Below are 12,131 nucleotides of genomic sequence, written 5' to 3' on the forward strand. Positions count from 1 at the left end.
ATTCTTTACAAAGTGCACTACTGGAAAGAGGACACAGAATAGAACTTAAATAACATTGTTCCTACAAAATATTCACTCAAGGGTCTGAACCTAAACACATTGGATGTAAATGCAGCTTTTGACAATGTAGACATGATTGACATTGTTAGCTGATTATCAAAGTCTAGTACAGTAAATGTGGGGATCTCTCACCTTTTTTACAATGGTGTAAGGATGGATTTCTTTAATCCATCCATTCTGTAACTGCAGTTAGATGTTTGGATGTTTGTCCAAAAGAGGAAATATTTAGCCATTTATTGGAGTACATAAATTAATGTCAACAATGAAGACAGAGATACACTTTAGAAAAGAAAGAAATACCAGTTTTGCCAAAGGCAGTAACCTCGGGACTATACAGTACATTGTAGTGATGGGAAGTTCGGCTCTTTTCAGAGAGCCGGCTCTTTTGGCTCAGCTCCCAAAGAAGAGCCGGCTCTTTCGACTCCTGAACGGCTCTTAATTTAGGATTTTTTTATAGGCCTTTATTTTACCATAACTTTGCAAAACCTCATGATTTGTTTGTTGAAAACCCTTTCATGTGCAGTGTTTTTATGAGAATCCTTATAATTGCCTAATTTTGTGCATTTATTCTGTTACAAAACCATTCTTTTGTTTAATATTTAATCAAACATTTTATTGCACAAATTAACAACAAAACAGCAAATAAATCCACAGAGCACAGTTGCTCACACAGCACCACTTTGTCCTCTACTTGATTCTCTTAGTGGCTCCTCTGCCAGGTTTTCTGCAGTGTGTTTGTCTGTGAATTCAAATCAGTCCAGAAGGAAAGATGTCAGGATATGCTGCTGCACTTGCTGTTTTTTTGGGATGAGACACACCAGGATCTGTAGATGTGTGGCAGCTTGCCCTCTCTCCTCTAACTGCACTGTAGGATGGACAGTTCTCATATGTCTATGCAGGTTTGAGGTGGAACCTGCTCTTAAAGTAATTTTCATCTTGCAGTGAACACACTCTGCTTTGCTGTTTCCATCATCTTTAAACTGGAGCCAGATGCTGCTTCTCTTTCGGGTGTCACTCATAGTTTCAACTACACCAACTCACACACTCTCCTCACCGCCATCTGATAGACAGTTAACTTGCAGTGGAGCACCGCTCCCCTTCTGAGAACCCTCCTCTCTGTTTTTACATAATGATATGATCCCATATCCTCACATCTGATTGGCCGCAATCCCATTGCTGACCAATCAAAACAAAGTTCAGCCTTAAGCACAGATCAGGCTGAGCACTGAGGTAAGCAGCAAAAGGGAAAAAACTGGGAGCCGGCTCTCACTCGATGCGAGCCGGCTCTTCTGATTCACTACAAAGCATCGGCTCTCAGAGCCGCGTCTTTTGCTCATGACACATCACTAGTACATTGCAGCCACCACAAGACATGTTTTCAGTATAGGTGTGACTCTCACTTTTTCACAGCTGGAAAAACACTCTCACTATTTTAATCTTAGTCTTACTGTCTCCACCTACACATGCAGCCTGACTGTTGAGTCGATGCAAGCTCTCTGAAAATTGTGGGTATGTAGAGAAAGCTGCATAACAAAAATTGCTGTATTACAAATTATGTTTTATATGAACATCACATATACAAAATGACTAAGATGTTAAAGGCTGAATTTGTAATTTAACTATTTTATTCAAATTCTTATTTTTGTATTTTTACAAAAAACTTCCCGATAGACTAAATGTATTTGATTTTCAACAGCATAACTTTAAACAGTGTGTACTGTCTATACTGAGTATGCTTTAAAACACTGGCATTTTCATGATTCTTAGATACCAGATACTTAGGGTTAATCACAGCCTAATCCACATCTTGCTACCATAATAACAGTTATGTCCGCAGGCGGTCCTGCCATGCATTGCTGAACTCATCAGGCTGCCATGTGCATGCTATTGCCAGCTGTTGTTATGCTAATTACTCAAAGTCATAGATTTATGACTGTTTACTGGGGTTGCTGGTACGGCGAAATTTTTTGTAATTTGCAGCCAAAGTAAAGATCTGTCAAGAAATAAATCTTTGTACCTTCGCCAGTTTATTAGAGATTGTTCCACGCACTGTGAGAAACTAAAAACCTTGATAAATATATGAAAGGGGAAAAAATGGCACACTGTTATACACTATTGCCAATTTCATGTCTACAAACAGGTCTAAGGAAACAATGAAAACCAGCTGAGGAAAATGAAGAGGAGTTATCATTCTGGGAACAGAAGGAAGAACAGGAGAAAAAAATCAGGATATTAGTAAGTGGAGCACTGGACATAATAACCTTTAAATATAATAAACTAAATAGCTTTAGCTAAATGCTGCTACTTTAGCTGTAATTGTGGTGAAGATACAGTTGAACAATGAAACTTCTATTTGTATCACATTGTTTCATTTTTTTACTTAGACATTTAATTGTGTTTAACGCAGAGCTGTAACCCACAAAGAGCATCCTCACATAGCTCTTTCAGTGTTCCAGATGACTCAGCGGTCCATGATGTGTTGTGCCAACAGCATCCTTTGTGGATTGGTTTGCTCTATGGTCACCCTCCTGACTCCTGACGGCCCTTCTCTCTCGATCGGATTTGCAATGAAGAATGGCAGGAAATCCCCCAATCCTGGTGTGCAAAGGTTGTTGTGTTGTACCCAAAAAGGCTTGATGCTGTATGTATTGAAACACCTTTAGTAACAAAAACAGCATCAAGCCTTTTTTGGGTACAACGCGACAACCTTTGCACACCAGGACACTCTCAAGCTCAGTCAGGTAGTTGAAGACTGTCATTGGACAGCCATCAGGTCTCTCCAGATGTTTAATAGGGTTTAAGTCAGGGATCTGGCTGGGCGACTCTAGGGCATACACAGAGTTGTACTTAAGCCATTCAAGTGTTGTCCTGGCTTTGTACTTAGGATCGTTGTCATGTGGGAAGGTGAACACAGGTCCTGAGTCCTGTGGAACAGGTTTTTTTTTTTTTCTTGAGGATATCTCTGTATTTTACTCCATTAGTTCCCTCAACCCTGACCAGTCTCCCAGTCCCTGCTGCTGAAAAACACCCCCAAAGCATGATGGTGCCACCACCATGTTTCACTGTATGGATGGTATCATGCAGGTGGTGCCTGGTTTCCTCCAGTCATAACTTTTAGTATTGTTTCATCAGACCAGATATTATGGTCCTGCATGTGCTTTTTTGCAAACTCTAAGCGCTTTTCATGTGTTTGGACTGAGGAGAGGCTTTCATCCAGCCACTCTGCCATAAAGCCCACATCAGTGGACGGCTGGAGTGATTATTGCCCTTCTGGAACATTTTTCCATCTCAATACAGGATCTTTAGAGCTCAGTCAGAGTGACCACCAGGTTCTTGGTCACCTCTCTTACTCATTTCTTGCAAACAGTAAGCAATTATCCTATGAGCAAAAATTTTCATTTCAGCATTAGTATTTCCCATCCTGACGTGTTTCTCCTCTGTGCAGTGAACATACCACTACTTGATTCTCCCTGCTCTATTCAAACTGCTGCTCTTTGGAGCTACCTACCATCTGGAGACCCTGCGATCAGACCCATCTGTCCCCTACTACAATTCGCCTACTCAGTCTAACTTTGTGTCCAAGTTACCTTCTGGTCCGTAAATTACATCTCCTACAATTTGCTCAACCTCAACTCAATAAGGAAGTACACGACTTTATATCATAAAGTAGATGCATTCAATATTTTTACTTCAATACTTATGTAAGATTCAGAATGCAGGAGTTTTACTTTTAACTAGGAATTCAAAATGTATATTTTGCTCAGTACTCTGAGTATTTCTCCCATTGAGTGTGGATGCCTACACAACTAACAGGGTAATTTGCTGCAGTAATCAGCTGTCTTTTTGCAGCTCTTCTTCTGCAATTTTATGGAGAGAAATTTATGGAGAGAAACTCACATAGCCTCAGGTTCACACTTTCTTTAAAGATTTAGTACAGAAACTCTTCTCTCCATGGCATGAGATTTATCCACTTTAGAATCAACATCATCACGGCAGATCGGAAGTTGCACACAAGTCCATTGTACATCATCCACCCACTAAAGCATGAAATGTGGCTGTAAGAAATGTGACTGTAGTTATTACTAGCAAAGAGTCAACAATGTGCACCCCACTACTGCCTAAGGATGTTTGAGCATTAAGTAACTTAACCATCTGCTCTCTCAGTCCCTCTCTCCTTTTCACTCTTCTTTTTTTCTCTCACACACACATCCTTTCTCCAAGACCATCTCTCCTTGGGGAGCATATGCGACGCAGCGATCCAACACTAATTCAACTGCCTCTGCTCAGTATAATCCAATCTGCTCTACTGGGGAAACAGAGGATTGGGCAAAAGAGAAGAGGCTTCACAAACAAATAAAAAACTCTGGTCATTCAGACAACTGTACACCTGAAATTAGTGTTTGACTGTTTTGACTTGATTTCATGAAACCTAATTGTCTAAGTGCAAATTATGGGTCTGTGGCTCAATTTTCTCAGATACTATACTTTGATAAAGCAAAAACAGAATAACTGATCAGAACTGCTCCTCCTCTGCACATCCCTTTTTGGAGTACAATCATTTTAAATTCAGGCTGCTCAACTTCTACCAGAGGAGCATGAATATTTCACCCTGCAAATTAGGGCTCCACATTTAATTCCTTCATGATGGGGATTACCACACAGTAATGTGGTGGTGATTTCATTATTGTGCCTTGAAAAAGGACTGTCAATCACAGGTCATGTGAGGCTAATTAACATGATGATAAGAATGATGATAAGAAAGAAGTAAGAATTTTCATTTTATTGTACAGAATTTACAATACTGAGTTACAGTACTACTATACCGGTGTAGTCACCAGATAATGTTTCTGTAACTTAAATTAAACATACAGTCATTATAGTTGTATTTATTGAAAAGAGGTAGATTTGACTATGGTTCCCATTTTCACATTCACATTTTCTGTTTAAAATAGAAGATGTTTTGTGCAATTTCATTAAGGCACACAACAGTAGTCCAAAAAAAATGCAGGACAGTGACATTCTTCACCTACAGAAGAGTTCAGTGAAATTAGTAAGGAGAAAGAGTTCAGGCATTTCTATGACATGCTAAATAAAATGCCACAAGCCAGATTTTACACCATGCATTTCTCTCTGCTTCTCTAATATTTCCATTAACCAGTTCTGACTCTCATCCTTTCCTCTTCCACATCTACCTATTCAACTCCCTTCCCTAGAAATTTTAAGTTATGCAGCAAACTGATTCCTGAAAAGCAGTGGGTGGCAGAGGAGAGAGAAATACCTCCAAGGATTAGTAACAAATCCTGGCCTTGGTCTGGAAGGCCCTGGCATCTGCCTCCTGTCCTTCAAAACACTAAGAACTCTGTTGGCAGGGTCACCACTAATGGGTGAGGGCTTCAGGGATTTACAAAAAACAAGTGATAGGGGTGCTTGTTAGGAGGGCAAGGGGGTTTTAGCTGCTCGTGTTAGTTAGTGAGGATCAGCTTGTCTTGGACTAGATGTACGAAAAAGTAGCTAGTTTAATACAGGTAATTGATTTGGGGGATAATTTACACCCAGATACAATCCAACTATAAAGAAACAATTTGAGTGTAAATTGTGGTCATTTGAAATTTATGGGATTTTGTTTTTCAAGCACTTTTATAATGACATCTGAATAACTTACCAATAAATCCTGAGATTATATTGTTGAAATGCATTTATTTTTATATAATCTTAATTACGGAACCAATGAATTGACATTTGTTTCATTGGAATAAAGCAGATACTAATTTGCATATGTCCATCCATCCATTATCTGTCGCTGCTTATGTTATGTGGGTCGCAGGGGAGGCTAGAGCCGATTCCAGCTGTCACCGGGTGAGAGGCAGGGTACACCCTGGACAGATCGCTAAACTATGGCAGGGTCATAGAAAGACATACACAGACAGACAACCATTCACACTCACATTCACACCTACAAGCAATTTTAGATTTACCAATTAACGTAACATGCATGTTTTTTGGACTGTGGGAGGAAGCCAAAGTACCCACATACCCATGCAAGAATTGGGGGGGAAGATGCAAACTCCACATAGAAAGGCCACCACCAACCTTCTAGCTGTGAGGCGGCAGCGCTAACCACTCCACCACCAAGCTGCCCTAATTTGCATATGTAATAACATGTCAAAAAAACTTATACCTGGATCTGGATATGACACACTTGAAATGACAAGCGTAAATGGGCCAGGTAGTGGTAGTGGGTATAGAAATCATTTATGCTTTTTATTGATTTTGCTATTGCTTGTAGGATTTAATCATGACCACTGTCCATGGTGCTGAATCTGGTGCTGTCCTGAGATTCCCTCATATCTGAGGACTGATAACCAACCCCCAAATCCCAAGAGAGTGGGAAGTTCACACGTGTTCTTGTGCCAAAACAAATATGATGGTGACCAGGAACTTGGCAATTCAAAACAGGTCAGGGATAAAGTTGTGCAGAAGTTTAAACAGGGTTAGGTAAAAAAAAATCCCAAGCTTTGAACATCTCATGGAGCACTGTACAGTCCGGCATCTGAAAATCTAAAGAGTGTGGCACGACTGAAAACCTACAAAGATGTGTCAGTCCACTTAAATGACAGGCCGGGCAAGGAGAGCATTAATCAGAGAAGTATGGCCTATGGTAACTCTGGAGGAGCTGCAGAGATCCACAGCTCAGGTGGGAGAATCTGTTGACAGGACAACTATTAGTCATGCTCCCCACAAATCTGGCTTTTATAGAAAACGGGCAAGAAGAAAGCCATTGCTGAAAGAAAGCCATGAGAAGTTGTGTGGGTGACACAGCAAACACATGTGAAAGAAGGTGCTCGGGTCAGATGGTCAGAGACCTGCAATCTTTCAGAGCAGAAAGCATGCTTACCTATTCACTTCTATTAATTACACCATATTTGCTTCACCACTCACCTCTCTCTCTTGTGCCTATTGACCTTTTTGCACCACCTATCTGTCTGGAGGTCTTACATGATTCATCGGTCCAGTGGCATATCTAAATATCACTGCCTGCTCTTCCATGTCACCATTTGTCTTTACAGTCTTTTATTTACCCAACTGTCTTGTGTCCACTTTTTCTTCTGCAGGCTTAATTTAAATTGTCACCGTACAATCTAGCCAAACAATGGACCTCAAGGACACTGATAGTTGGAGGACATGGGTAGAAGGGGCAGTCCGACATCAGGTCTGATATTCAATCTCTGACAAGACAGCAACATTATTCTTTGTGTGGAAGAAGAATGGCAGTCTCAATTTGTGTATAGATTTTTGGAGCCTGAATCAGATCCCCCTTAAAAACTGGTACCATCTACGCCTCATCCCCTCTACCAATGAACTACTCAAGGGAGCCACCTTCTTTACAAAAAAATTGTCTTAGAAATCTTAGAAGTTCTCTTGAATCCCCAATGCTGAATAAGCTTTTCAACAACACAAGGATCTTTTTTCAATCTCAGCTCCCATTCTGATCCTGCCTGACCTGGATTTCCAGTTTCTGGTCGAAGGGGACGCATCTGATTTGTGCATGGGAGCCATTCTCTCTCAGAACAGGAACACCGATTCCATCCATGTGCCTTCTTCTGTAAAGAGAAACTATGACATAACCAACCCAAAAACAGGTCACTGTCGTTTTCTTTCTCAAAAGTTGTGAATTGATCTTAATTTACAAACATTTCTAAAATTCTGTTTTTACGTATTATGTCATTATGGGGTACTGAGTGTAGGTTGATGAGAAAAAAATGAATTTAAACAACTGTATTATCAAATTTCAATGTAATAAAATTGAAAAAAGTGAAGAAGGTCTGAAAACTGAATTGAGAAATGAAGGGGCAAGTACTTGCCTTCAAAGGTTTTCTGATATTCTAATTTAAACACAGGCAATAAATAGAAGGTCTGCTCACCAACTCCATGTAGAAAAAGAAAAAAAAACTTCCATTTATGTGTCTCAAGAACAAATAAAACTGAATTCTTTAATGTCTTGTAGAAAAATGTAGCCTTTTTTACACAAAGACAATAATATGGTTTTTGTCAACTTTACTTTACTAGAGTTACAACATGTCACTGCAGTCACATTACTTAAATTATTCCAGTTGCTTCAAAGGAACTGGACTGAAATACCTGTCATATCTCTGGAGAATCGCATCCCAATGCTTGAGGTTGAAAGAAGAATGTCTTGAAGCTGGCTGTCAAAGAAAGCTTCTAAAAGATCTTGAGAAAAAAAAAAAGATTCTTGTTGTTGAGAGCACCAACCAACAAAGTAATTACATCCAAGGAATTAGACATACATGATGCTCATATGATGCTCTTCTAAACCAAACTAAGTGCAGACTTAGATTTCAACGTTTTTACACTAATGCATTTCTACACAATTTATTAAGCAACACAAAAGTGTTGTTCACCTCCTTTTATAATGCACAAGCAATTATCCTCATATGTAGGAGAGGTACAAAAGTCTGTTTGCATGGTACTAATATACCAAAAGAATGCAAACATACAGTTCTAAACAAAAGCTTACATTCACTTATCATGGAATGAGGAAACAAAATACATTTTTAATAAGCAAAAAATGCCAAATTTGGAACAGAGGTTTAAATTTACTTGGAATTTCTCTGACATCAACTCAGCCTCAAAATTATACAAACTTTCAAAATATTGTACAGCCGTGGCAAAATAGTGGCTGCAATAGTTATAGGTCAGTTAGACATTAGATACAAAATGCACTCTGGCATGGTGCCAGGTTGTCTGAAAAAAACTTTTGTACGGCCAAACTACTGGAAAACTGATCATATGTTTATCATTTTCCCAAATACCATTGATTGCGATTGCAATTTAATTTCTCCAGGTAGGGTTCCCTTTCTTCCTTTTCATCTTCTCCAATCTTCATCAAATTTGAATGATTCGAACAACATTTTTGCCAAACTAAAAGTGTGCAGTTAAATCTATCCTATTCTTGATTTACATTCATATTACTTTGAAGAAATATATAGATACTGTGCAGCCAACTATAACAGTGGTCAGAGTATAAGAAAAGTCATTAACTAAGCCAGCTGTAAAAACAATGGGAGTAAATTAGGAAATCAAGGAAGCAATGCAACTGTAATTAAAAATGTTTATTGCATTTGAAAAGGATATCAAATTAAGATAACACTAATTCAAAAAATGCTAAAACTAAATATGAATTAAAGACAGTAATAGGATTACGAAAACAGGTTCAAAGAGGCAAGGAGGTTAATAAGACAACAGCAATGCTACATTATTCTCCAATATAATGGTCTTCCTCGGACAGCATTCGACACACATGGGCTTGAGAATACCTTGGCATAAGTGACTCAACAGTCAAATTCTTTTTGACTGCTAAGCCTGAGGCACATCATACACATCCTTATACCATGCAGCCATTCGTTCCCAACCTACCACAGTACCTGCATTGACAGAAGTAATTTTTCATGTCTAGAGGCACATGACCAGATATTATCATAAACAGGTTGAATTAGATGTGCATTTTCCAACATATGAGGTATCAGGTAACACTCAGCTAAAGACTAAAATCTCTGATCCAACTCTATGATTAAGCGAAACCTGTACTCACACATTAGAAGTTAATTCAGTGTGCCCTGCACTCTGCAAAGTCATTAACAACACTGCTCAGATCGAAATTCCTATCTCGGCTGTTCTTTATTGAGATCACAATTGAGCCAATTGACCGTCTTTCTTGGATCATGCTTTTCCTTAAAAAACACTTTATTAACTTAAGAGACAGTTTCAATAGTAGAGCAAACGTTAGATGACAAGGGTGAGCTAACATTTACCCCTGAATGCACCTCAACATTGCTAACATTAGCGTTTGATGAACCAAGGCTAAATGTTCTGTCAGTTTGGCAATTTACTCATCCTGATTCCTTTTTCCTTCCTTACTCTTCTGAGTGCTCCTTTTTTATTGGGGCTTGTCACTACCTGAACTGTGGAGCCTGCCCAGTTTGTTCTATGCATGTGCAAAGACCGGATTCATTGCTGTTACTTAGGTGAAACTGTGAGTTGCAAACTAGTAAAAGGCCAAAAAGTGGCAAACTTTTTTCTCAATAAGTAAACATCATTGCATCCAACTTTGTTTGGACTGGCCAGTTGAGGTAGATGTTAAGTTTCGGGTTAGACTGTGAAAGGACATGGTCAAGAAGCAGGATAAAGATACAGGAGTGTGAAAAAACTTGATTTTATCCAGACACTTTAAATGACAATTATGAATAGCATCAAAGATTCAGCGGCCATCTAGTACACCACAAAGCTAAGTAGAGAAACCAATTAATACCATCTTGGTGCAGTATTGAGTGATCTGTTATATGGTTGACTGATAATCAGGGAGTGGTAAAGACATGTTTTAATATAAATAAATAAATATTTAAATGTAAACAAATATTGTAATACCTTCTAAGACATATAAGTGACTAAATTGTTTTGTCATCAATGAATGAAATGATCAGGTGGAATGTATGTACTTTTATTTTTACCTTTAACCCTTAAGAGTCTGCAGTTGTTTCTAAAAACTTTTGATTTGACCATAATGTACCACATCAAAATATGTTTTTTATTAAACAAGTTGATCACACAGGTGTGATCGTAGACTCCTAAGGGTTTTAAAGAATGAAACATTTATTTATTAATGACAGCATAATTGTTGGGAGACAGATGGTAGTTGTACAAAGTAAGTTCATATGCATAGTATCACTATCATATATAAATGTTGCATATACTTGTATTTGCTATTGTGAATCAGTTGGATATACTAACGTGTTGATAAAGCAAATTTAATGCAAACTGTTACTTGAAGTAAAGTACTGATAACTTAATCTTCCAACACTGACTCTAAAAAACTTCTTGATTAGGAAATCATATCTGTGTTTATGTGTTTGTGTGTGTATGTACAGTTTTACATAGGCCTACATACTTAATGGCTTCATATTATTGTCTATTTTGAATGAAGTTTTCACAGCAAGCACCAATGAGGAAGGAAGACAGAACAGACACATTTAAATGTGCTGAAAGCTCTACTTGGTGTGTCTTAAATTGTCAGCCTGAGCTAGCTTTGCAGGCTTTGCTCCATTAGTCTATTGTATAAGATGTGGGTAGGACTTGCTGTAATATGAGTTCTCTGAGGAAAAGAGGCCATCATAAACCCCTGCTGACATGCCAAGCTATTTTTATTTCCCTCTCCAATTGCACTGTTGTTCGGCACAGCATGAGCTTTACAATCCACATTCCGAAAAATGTAGAAAAAATGAAATATACTCACACAACTGAGACAAGAAACAAGAAGACAAAATTTAAAAAGGGAATCTGTGCAATGGGATGTCATTTGGAAAAAAGCTAAAATTTGGTGAAAAAATATTACGAAAGCGACGAATGTTACCAAAGCAAAGACTTTACAAGAAAAAAATAGGGGGGATTGAATGACAGCTCCCTTTAAAATGACAATAGTCTGAATGATTTTATACTTACATTAATCCTTACACTTTATGGTGATCTATATTAATTTACAATTTCTCCAGGGAAAAGGTTTGGATTTCAATGAACCAGAAGTTGTGGCTCCCCACAGACTCATTGGCAGGCATTGTTGCCCAGCAGGGTGAACTGTCCTCAGGGTAGCTCTAATCCTTCAAAATTCCGATCTGCTGAAAGGGGGGGGGAGGTCTCCAGCTACAAAAGAGTGATTGGTGATGTCAGAAGGGCACAGTCAAGCACATGCAGTCCCTCTGCTGTGACATCCAATTCCCTGAGTGTCAGTGACAAGATGTGCCTTGCATATCACCTGAAGAGATAACCAATCACTCTCAGTGTTCAGGCCTCTAAGAAGATATCATTCACTACTGACAAAATGTTTCCAAATGTATCACTGAAGCCATAACACTGTCCTTTAATATGATATTGCGGGTAAGTCAGAGTACAAGCTAATTTGAACTCAAGTAATAAACCCATTCAAATCCCTTTGACAGTTGTCAGTGGTACAGATTTTGGAGACAGCTGAGGTAGTTTAAAAAAACTAGATTATACACATC

This window comes from Channa argus, chromosome 2 (assembly GCF_033026475.1).
Source record: "Channa argus isolate prfri chromosome 2, Channa argus male v1.0, whole genome shotgun sequence".
Lineage (NCBI taxonomy): Eukaryota > Metazoa > Chordata > Actinopteri > Anabantiformes > Channidae > Channa > Channa argus.